The sequence below is a fragment of the Toxorhynchites rutilus genome, chromosome 1 (assembly GCF_029784135.1).
Source record: "Toxorhynchites rutilus septentrionalis strain SRP chromosome 1, ASM2978413v1, whole genome shotgun sequence".
In the NCBI taxonomy this organism is placed as follows: domain Eukaryota; kingdom Metazoa; phylum Arthropoda; class Insecta; order Diptera; family Culicidae; genus Toxorhynchites; species Toxorhynchites rutilus.
Window position 1 is genome coordinate 82,589,718 of NC_073744.1, and position 11,121 is coordinate 82,600,838.

Here is an 11,121-nt window from a genome sequence, read left to right on the forward strand (position 1 = left end):
CCGATCGAGTTCAAACACTTTCGTTATGTTTTTATTTCACTCAATAATTTTTATTTTCAATAATTCTTTTTCTAACGTACTTCCCCGATCGAAATCCCACCTGAGGGCAGGTTGGGTGTCGATAATCACAAGCCTGCTCATATTCCAGTTTCATGCGAACTTACCTCCGAGCAATAGCAACGTATACGCCTGATGCTGAAGTGAACTACAACGACGGATATTTATCTCACGAAGACGAACGAAAAGGTTCACTGTTGAATTTCCTTTGGGTCTATTTTTGTTTGTTTATGATTGTCATAGCTTCTAAAGTATACCTTTTTTCTACTTATCGTACCGACGGATCGGCAGCTTAGCATCATCGAGTAGACAGAACTTTATATCTATACATATTTGGTTGGGGTAAATGAAATCCGTTATTTCAATGTAGACTTCAAGCATAGTTAGAACGATCCGATTTGAGTAAAATATGCACTGTTTTTCTAGATAACTTGTTGTCATCTTGGAGGACATTTAAGCTTTAAAATGTTAATGCAAAACAAGAATACTATTATTTTGATTTCTGGTAGCGATTTTTTTTTTCATTATTCTGTAAACATAAATTGAACGAAAGTCAGTACCATGAAAGATGTATACTTTTTGCTGGACCGATAATATTTACAGACGAATTAAACTCTTACACTTTCCGGAAGTGAGGAACTGGTGTAAGTTACAATTTTCAGTAGTATTTATACATATTTTTTTTTTGCCATTACAGAAATTCAATTATATATCTCTCTTTCGACCCCTTGTCAATATTGACAGAAAAAATTAGCGTTCGGGAACCAATCTAGTCGACAAATATTATCTCCTCCTGAATATTGGTTCTATCGGTAAGTAAGTTATCTGGGCAATAAAACGAGAGAACCTGAGAGAACCTCAAATCGTTTAATTCAGTATTGTATTTTTTTTTTATTCAGTATTGTATCCCACCCAGATTTAGCTTAACACATTGCGGATCGCTCACGAGTTTTCTCGTGTTTCGCGTTCCGTCTGTTGCGGCTGGATCATGAAACCTTACAAATTTCTACACTTGATTGGTAAATCCTTGGGTTGCGAAGAATCTAACAAGACCTACCGTTGGCTCGCCTTCTTCTCAACCACACCGAAGGAAACGATATCATTCCGCACAAAAGAAGCGTTCAAGTTTGCCCCGAAACGTGCGGTCCTTAATGTGTTAAGCTTGATCCATTCTAACGTTAATAATGTGTGCCTCCAATAGCATAATACACTCTACAAAAAAATTAGAGGAACAGAGTGCGAAGTCGGAAATTTTAAGTGATTTATGACATACTGTAACTTCGTGAAAAATCAACGCATATCGATGAAAGGCGCATCATTTTAAAACTACAACTTTCAGATAGTAGAATATGTTACGTACATATTTTTATCTTGGTGTTTGTAGGTGTAGTGGGCAACAATATCGAGAAGAAATGAAAAATCGATTTTTCTTTATTTTTTCAAGAATATTCTGGACTAACACAATTTTTTGCCAACCAACTCAACAGCAAATCCAATTAACCTCATTAATCAGCTTTTTTTTTTGGTTCCAACAACGTTCCTGTAGGACCTTCCCACACAGAGATATTTCAGTTTGAATGAAAAATTATCCCTTCGTCTTTGATAATAAATAATTCAATAAACAACCAACACACCGCAAATTGAAAGGCAGTTTTGAAAACTCCAATAAATTCTGCATAAGGATAATTTGTTACTTTGACGAAAGAATTAAAAAATTAGTTAAATTTTTTGCTTCGATCGTTTCATATTGATACGTTCAGCCGTTTTTTCTGGCCGATTTTTCAAAGTTTGGAATAAAATAGAGGTGCATTTGATCGCAATCGTATCAGAAGTACAAAATCCTACACGACTCTAAGAACGAATGACTCGTAACTTTCGTTTTCATGCATTTGAAGTTACAAAAATTGTAAGCAGTGATGATACTCACACATATTCATACGCATTTCCACACAAACTTATAGAGACGAAAGTTACGAATCGTTCATTCTGAGAGTCACGTAGGATTTTATATTTCTGGTACGATTTGCGATTAAATGCTCCTCTAATTTATTCCAAACTTTGAAAAATCGGCTAGAAAAAACGGCTGTACGTATCAATATGAAACGTTCACAGATGTTTAGGAAATATACTATGCTAAAAATTTGCCTGCAAACATTAGAACTTACTGCGATATTCGCAGAACTACAGTGAATTTTGTAAAGCACTATGAAAATCCTGTTTTTGGCACTTTTTTTAAATCGATGCAAAAACTTTAAATAATTTTTTTTCGTCAAAGTAACAAATGGTCGGTGTTGAGTCAGAGGGGACCAAGTCGCAAAATATTTCGAGTTATTGATGGCATTAAGTTAAGCAGTTTGAAAGCTGCATTCTACATTTATCAGATTAGAAAAATTACACGAACAGCAGGAAGAACGGATAGAAATTGTTTTGAATGAACAACGAAAACCGATCACAGTATGCAGTCAGAAAGAACCATGTAGGGTAACACGGGGTGATTTGGTCATATGGGGTGATTTGGACCACCCCTTTATCTCAAAAATTACGGCTCAACTTGGATTTTTTATAATGTCATTTCCTTCTATTGTTTCCGTATGTACCTAAAGTAAAAAAACTTTGGTAAAACTTCACAAGTAGAGGGAAACGGTAGCATAAACACAGCAAGCACTTTGATAGTCAAAAAATGTGAGTTTTCCGATAGTGGTTTCAAGGTTTTCCCCACTAATTAAACAAACTTTTCGTGTATTGTGCAGTAAAGTTCTGTGCGCCTACAGAAGAGGAACAATTTGATGTAGCGAAACTGTAAGTTTGATAACAATAAATGAAATTAATTGCATTTTAATTTTTGCGTGTTGTGTGGGGTGACATGGACACGTTTCTGTGGGGTGAATTGGTCCTACAGGTTTGAGACTTTTCTTTGGTCTAATTGATTCCAGATGCCGCTGAATTACAAAAAAAAGGATGGACAGACAACGTTGGAAGAAGGAAGAGCTTGAAAGAGCAACGCAGGCCATCGAGAACGGATTTTCTTTGACCAAGCATCAAAAGTGTTTGAAAATGCTCGACCAACAGTGAAAAGATTCATGCAGAATTCGAGATGGTTTCAATCCAAATTTTCTGGTTTGGAATCTAGCCAAGACAACTGGTATCGATCCCAAAACATTGTTACTGATTGTAACATTATCCCAAAATACTTTACATAAACATAAGTATGTTTTTTTCGAAGAAACACACACTGGACCAAATTACTCCGCATCAAGTTTTAATGTCCAAAAATCATCACTTTTATTTTATGATATATTTGGTAGATTGAAGCTTTATATAATGATTAAACATTATTTATTGAGAGAAAACAAGTGTAGCTCAGTATACAATGTAACATTTTTTATTTAGACCGTATTGGTTTGGAAATATTAGGCGATTTGCTTAGGTGGTCCAAATCCCCCCCTTTTCCTCTACCATCGACCATGGCGAGTATAAACAAATCATGCACTGGTAAAAACGAGAAAATGGAAGATTTTTTTTTATATCTGTATTATAGTGATTTTCAACTCATTTGGCTGGTTCGTCACTTTTACTTCCATTATTGTAAGATTGTCGGGAGTGAGAATTGAACTCGTGACTTTTAGCGTGAGAGGCATGGATGTTACCATTACGCCAGATCGCCTCCACTAAAATGGAAGATTTTCTCAGCGATTTTTTTAGATTTTTCTGCATCAGAGGAATCTTTGTTCTTCCCATCATCGATTTCTGGTACATGCACTGCAGTACACTGGGAGTGTATTTACGATTATTATTTGCTGTTTGTAAGCAGACCAGATATTCATCTATATTATGTGCAGACAGAATGGACCATGTGTCAATCAGTTATATATTAAATTTAAACGATTTCCAAGCACAAAATTCAAACAAACAGCACTTTTTCTTGAAGCTACTAGATACCTCGATGAAATGTGCTTAAACCCGTTTTCATAGAAAGTACACATTTGGATTAAATTAAAGAATTAACTTGGTTCATTCTGACTGCACGGTTCAGTGAAAAATGCTAGTCTTCAATATTAGTGATTGCAAATTGTACTATTTTAGAGTGCAGTTTAGTATGCAGCAATGGCACTGAATTCGAATTCGATGACACTATTGAGAAATACTGCCCTCCGAAATACGATGCCTTGAGAAATACTGCCCTCCGATGGTAGGTATATGCATTACATGTTAAAACCGTGTAATCACATTTATGCCTGTAGATGACAGAGAAGATTATACTGGACGCAGCACAGTAGATTGTCTCGAGCAATTTGACGAAGGTAAACTTATTCAGATCATTCATATACTGACTGAATTTAAATTTGCTGTTTATTTAACTTGACAGTAGTGAAAAACCAACCTATACTCCCAGAATATGGTCCAATCGAGCGCCCCAAGAAACGCGAATATGCAGACCCTTCGTTGTGGAAGAAAAATCAGAGAAAAAAGAAGAGGAATTCTGGTTTATAGTACATCAACACTCAGGGACGCATTATTTCAACGAAATTTGCGTAGATTTCGATTGCAAATGGCGTCTTAACTGTTCGGAAAGGATCAGTTTCATGCAACGTTGCGAAAATTTTCAGAGCTTTTACAGCAATGCAACTTGGGAAACTCAAACGGCGATTCTGATAAATTCGGTCAGAGTTAGAAACGTAAACCGCAGAAGGGATAAGAGTGCTACGCATTACACGAGACATTTTTCTCGTCAATATTTCCTTCGAGCTCACTCGATTGACCTTGAAGTGTGCAAGGTGTGTTTAATTTTTTTCATTTTTATTATTTCTATCATTTATTTTTAGTCACAGGAGATGTACAAAAACACACTGATCGTCAGCAGTGCAAGAATCCACAGAGCCCTCAAGAAAGGCTTATCAAATTGTTTAACTGATATGAGAGGAAAGCATCGTCCTGGAGTTCCTATATCCGAGGCAAATATGATTAAGATCCATCAGTATATTGAATCCTTTCCATCCTATCAAAGTCATTATCGGCGAAGCAATACACCTGATTCTCGTTACCTTTCGGAAGACCTCAATCTGAGCAAAATGTTTTCCCTGTATGAAGAGTGGAATAAAAATGAAGGAGAAAACACATCCGATTTACGTTGTGTACACTTTGCCACTTACAAGAGAGTGTTCTACAAGCATTTCAACCTCAAATTTAAAAGCCCGAAAAAGGACACCTGCAAGATGTGTGGCAGTCTAAAACTTCGAATTGATGCCTTGTCAGCGTCAAACGCCAATCCGGAAGAAATCCTCAAGCTTGAGAGGAAAAAGGAAGATCACTTCAAACAAGTGGATCTGATGACCAACAGTCGGGCCATAGATGCTGAGCTTGCAAAGGAGACCGCAATACATGTGATCTCATTTGACTTACAAAAAACTTTTCCGTTGCTAAAAGTTCCCACCAGCGAAGTTTATTACAAACGACAACTGTCGGTCTTCAACCTAGGAATACATGACGTTGGTACGAAACAAGGATTCATGTATTTATGGCATGAGGCAATTGCTTCGAGAGGAGCCCAGGAAGTGGGTTCTTGTTTAATTAATTATATAAAATCTAATGTCAAGTCGAATAGATTGGTCTGTTGGTCTGATGCATGCGGTGATCAGAATAGAAACATAAAAATTGCTTTGATCTGGATGTATATAGTGGATCTACATGATTGTCCCATTGATGTGATAGAGCACAAGTTTTGCGTTAGTGGCCATAGCTATCTCCCAAACGACCGCGATTTCAGTCAAATTGAGAATAGAACCAGGAAAGTGGCTAACATGTTCTCGTTTGAGGAATTTTACCAGATTGTAAAATCCTGCAAACAGAACAAAAAGAGGTTCGAAGTGAAGAAAATGGACAGCAGCATGTTCTTTTCTACGAAGGCTTTCGAAGTTTGATTCACTAATAGGAAGAAGAACAAGAAGAAATAACAGCTGAACTGGCTTTCAATGAAGGTGTTTATTGATATTCATCATTCAATCTTTTCGCGTTTAAACCACAATACATTTTCAGAACCAATTTCTAAATTAACAAATGTCACTAAATTTGCAGGTGATTCGTATTGACAAGTCGAAGCCTGGAATTATTCAGTACAAATATAGCCACGACCCCGATACGCTGTTCCATCTTTCTCTATTTCCCTTCACAAGAGGGAAAACGGATCACCACAACTGCCAACACTGGCAGAACATGTGCAACGAAAAACTTAGACCTGAGCTTTCGGAGCAGAAAACATCACACGAAAGCTCTCAACACACGCTCGCAATCACTCTCTCTATGCTCTCGCACTCACCTGCCGTTATCGTCGTCGTCGCTGCCGCTCACATGATCTAATGGGTTCTTCTCACCTTTCACTTCTGATATGTTGCTCCTTTACTGGGGGGATTCTTTTTAATATCTATTCCCCGAGCCAGCCAGCACAGAAACGTTGGGGACCGCTTATCACTTGAAACTCCCGAATTGTCGGCATATTACTGACCGAAATCAACGATTACTTTATCACTCGCGCGATACTTGATGCCACGTATGAACAACTCACGGAACGAGCTCACTCTGAACTTTTCCAAAATACTGTATCGGAATTTTCCACAAAATAGCCAAATCTTCTACCCAAAATCGTGGGATACTCCCTTGAACGCTATTCCGATACTGCCGTAACATATATTTCCTTGCCTCGATCGTACTGAACGATCGGAAAAAAACTCCCGTGGTGAAATCATCTCTCGCTCCCTCTCTCACACCGTTCGAATTCCGTCGGAATGTTTTCTCCCGACTTGCACCCGTTCGCTCATCTCACGACGAGTATGCCATGTGCGACTCTTGCATGAGAAGATTGCGTGTGTGTGGTCTTTTTTTCATTGATGCGCATATTTTTGCTTTGCACTAATTTACTGCAAAGCTATTTTGCCAGCTAGGGTTGCTACAACGCCCTTCGCAGAGTTAGACGTGAGAAAAAGACTTGGAGGACCTGTGACCAATTTCCAAGAGGCAGTTCTGAAACCGCTGTATCCTAAGGGCGATTACACATTATCCGGTTTCTGCCGGACCGGTTTTAAAAAGCGCCGCTGGGTTTGGACGGAAAACCGAACAACAATGTGAAAGAGACCTCGCGCTACACAAAACCGTACATCTCTCACAAACACATATTTGCATTTATTTATATGTGGATTTGACAGGTAAACATTGCTTCAAATATTCCGGTTACATGCAGCTGAGTGCAGACGGAAAACCTTAAACCCACAGCTGCTGCGGCAACCACGAGCGTTCTCATATGTATGTTCCTTGGAAATCACATAAGGCCGAATGTTGGAGTGTAGCACACCATGAGCATGATCAAAGTGAGACCAGGCCTCACGGACATTACACACATCCTGCATCATAACGGCGTTCTTACCGTACCTATCGTGAATACTTCCGCCCCACTTCAGAATACGTTTAAAAAACTAACTTTAGTCCAGCTGCGGTTTATTCATTCATAGGCATAATTATTTCGTTTCCAAGCATACACGAATAGTATGATTTATTTCACACGCTCTGTTGCCACATAATTTTTCAACAGTCTCAGAAACACGGTTAGATAAAAGTGCAATTTGATGAACCAATAATAATAACATTCCGTTACAAGCCAGAGGCACTATTTATTTATATGTATAATGTGTTCACTTCCTGTGATTATTTTGGAATTTACCTACAAGAGAATGTATACACATCCATTCATTCTAGAGTTTTTTTTTTTATTTCATTAATACAGTAAACAAATTACGAATAAAATAACATAATTCGTTCAAACACTATTCCATTGCTGCTTCCGCTGATCCTCGTCGAAGAACGAGCTCAACATATACCGCAATTCCTCGAGCACGTAATCCTGGGGCATGGGCAGCTTCTCGAGCCCAATTCGCATCACAGCTATCAGTACGCGGATCCGGGGCAAAGAATGACCGAATCAGATAAGCTGGAATTTCGTTCTGACAGAACCGATGCTTTGGCGTCGGGCATTGGAACATTTAGACCACAGAGCACATATCTGACTGTTTTGGCTGGAGTGCCTTGGTCTCGTCGTCGATCGCGTCGCCGGTCAGGTCAAACTGGAATGCCCAAAGAATATTAGACGAGAGAATTATTTTTAGTGTGTTCAAATTAACAAAAACTAACCTTCTCATTCAGCTCGATAAAGCCGCTCGAAATCCGCCCCTCCATGAACCGATTGAAGATTTGTTTGACTTCCCCGAACTCGTTCAATAATTATTTCAGATAAGGGATGTTGCCTGTGAACAAAAAATAGAAGTCAATTAAATAACTCGATCTGCTTGTCAAAAGACACCACTCACCGTTAATAACACAGTCCGTGGCAATATGCTAAATGATGACATCGTGCACCTGTGACCATTGCTTCTCTTTGAGCAGAAACTTGCATCACAGAATTAGTTCCACAACACTGGTAGTTGTTGAAGAAGTGAAATAAAAATTTCATATCACTTGCAAATTATCAACTGGTTTCAAAATCAACAAACAAACGTCAATAGTGCACACATACTATTACATTAGACGAAAAATTGCCTGAATTGTACTAATACTAACAGACATGACAAACAACTGTCAATTCGCTTTCATGGCATGGAGCTTCGTGCTCCGCTTTTGGGAAATGATAGTGATAATGGATTTTCAGGTGCATTAAACACATATCTTAAAATAAAAACTATGAATGAAAATTAACTTCTTCTCATGAAATGTGTTCTTTATGTAATAAGGTAATACGTTCTTTTGCAAGTTGGGGAAACCTCCTGAACAATAATTATGATAATGATCGTATATTACAATGATGAGTTTTAGTTAAAATATCAAGAAAACTATACAAAAATGGTTAAGGAAGAATCAATACCACAGGTTCTGAGCAAGCAAATAATATGAAGTAAAAGTTTTCATTAAAAATTTAAACAACTTAAAACTGTCTTGAGGTGTGATAATCTTATAGAGAATGATTTGCTTTCCCAAACCGATGTCTCCACCAGACGTCGACACTATTCTACGGTCATCGCGTATAATGCTTGTCCGGTCACCGGACATTGCAGTCGCTGTAGACGGCTGCATCACGGCGCCGTAAAAAGGTTGGTCCGATCGAAATTTGCCATTTGGGTTTCAAACCGGTCCGGTAGAAACCGGATAATGTGTAATCGGCCTAACGGGCATGGTATTTCTAAAATGAAAGACACAGTGACATCATGTACCTCCTTAAATACGTTCCTCCTGTACATAATGGATTCTATGAGAATTTACGAGTAGACGAAGACAGGGATAATGCATTAATTGAATAAAATTAATTTCAACTTATTTCAATCAATAACACGTAACACATAGTCATTTTATTCGAACAAAATATATGTTCTCGAGTGAAAAATTTACTGCAAAATAAATTGAAAAATAGTGTATATTAGTTGCCGAATATTGATATTATTTGCTGAATATTGATTTAAAATATTGAAAAAATGTGATGAAACACATTTTGTCTGCATAACTGTTCATTGATTGAAAAATATTCCAAAATTATTCAGTCATAGTGAACCAAGTCTTACAAAGTGCTCCATTGGTTCAGTCAGAGTGGACTATGTACATATAGCATCCCAAATAACTGTCTGTTTTGAGCATAAAACGTGATGTTTTTTACAATTATATCACGTCACAGTATTGCCAGAGAGTAGCTAACATTTCTTAGAACTATATTGAACGAAAAAATTCAATGCTTAGAAATTTGCAGAGCACTAAACTTCAACTTTATTTTTCTCGAAATCATAAAAATGTCACATGGTCCGGTCTGACTTAACACCGACCAAATTATCCTCGTGCAGAATTTATTGGGGTTTTCAAAACTGCCTTTTGATTTGCGGTGCGATGATTGTTTGTTGAATTATTCATCATCAAAGACGAAGGGGTGATTTTTCATTCAAACTGAACTATCTCTGTGTGGGAAGGTCCTACAGGAACGTTATTTAAACCAAAAAAAGGTGATTGATGAGGTTAATTGGATTTGCTGTTGAGTTAGTTGGCAAAAAAATTTGTTAGTCCAGTATATTCTTGAAAAAATAAAGAAAAATAGATTTTTCGTTTCTTCCCGATATTGTTGCCCAGTACACCTACAAACATCAAGATAAAAATATGTAGGAAAAATAGTCAAAGGTTTAAGAACCTGAAAGTTGTAGCTTCAAATTGATGCGTCTCCCATCGATACGCGTTTATTTTTCACTAAGTTACAGCATGTCAAAAATCACATAAAATTTTCGTCTTCGCATTCTGTTCCTCTAATTTTTTTGTCGAGTGTATATAGAGACTTCAAAACGATTGGGTTGTACATCACGAACATTTGTAATTTTATAATTCATAAATATCAAATTCGACATAGCCAAAGTAGCGCGTGAAATATTCGACATATTGCACATAGAACAATTATCATTCCTCCAACACTAAATTCTGCCATCCCAACCCAAAAAAATTACTCCCTCAAACGACAATGAGTGAATGTTATGCGCTTGGGATGACTCCTTGCATTCTTGGAAAAATTCCTCCCAATTTTGCCTTTTCACCATATCAAGTCAAAGGTTTAAGAACACAAAGTCCTGGAAACAAACTTTCCAAGAATGTGTGAAAGCAAGAAATTACAACCACCACAATTTGCTCCTCAGCAAACTTGGAAAGTGCACTCATATATTTCGTTTCGAAGTAGGAGTCAAGCCGTCTGGTACCAACTCTTTTTGACCCCGTCTGCTTGCAATTGGGAAAGATCCCCCCACTTTCGTGTCATATTTGAATTTGTATATTCCTTGTTTCGGTCGGGGTCTTCGGTGTAGAAAACTTCAGAAGTTTACATGTTCAGCCGATCGGCAGTTCGAGGCAGTGTATACTTCAGTTGTATACATAATGTTTGCATACTTCCAAACATTTGAATATTCGTACAATATAAATTAAAATAGAACTTTATTCAGCATATGTGTAATACCGCGATAGCAAGCAGAGTGCGACGTCAAAATTTTTGGATGAGTGAAATATGAT

At 37.6% G+C, this 11,121-nt stretch overlaps 1 long non-coding RNA gene across 1 annotated transcript; it reads right to left on the reverse strand.

The window, feature by feature from the left end:
• Positions 1-7,865: 7,865 nt before the first annotated feature.
• Positions 7,866-8,806, reverse strand: LOC129763381 (uncharacterized). Its single transcript, XR_008740901.1, has 3 exons — positions 8,409-8,806; positions 8,233-8,345; positions 7,866-8,165 (listed from the first exon to the last, which is right to left on the reverse strand). It is a non-coding gene; the product is annotated as an uncharacterized LOC129763381 (long non-coding RNA).
• Between the last annotated feature and the right edge of the window lie 2,315 nt (positions 8,807-11,121).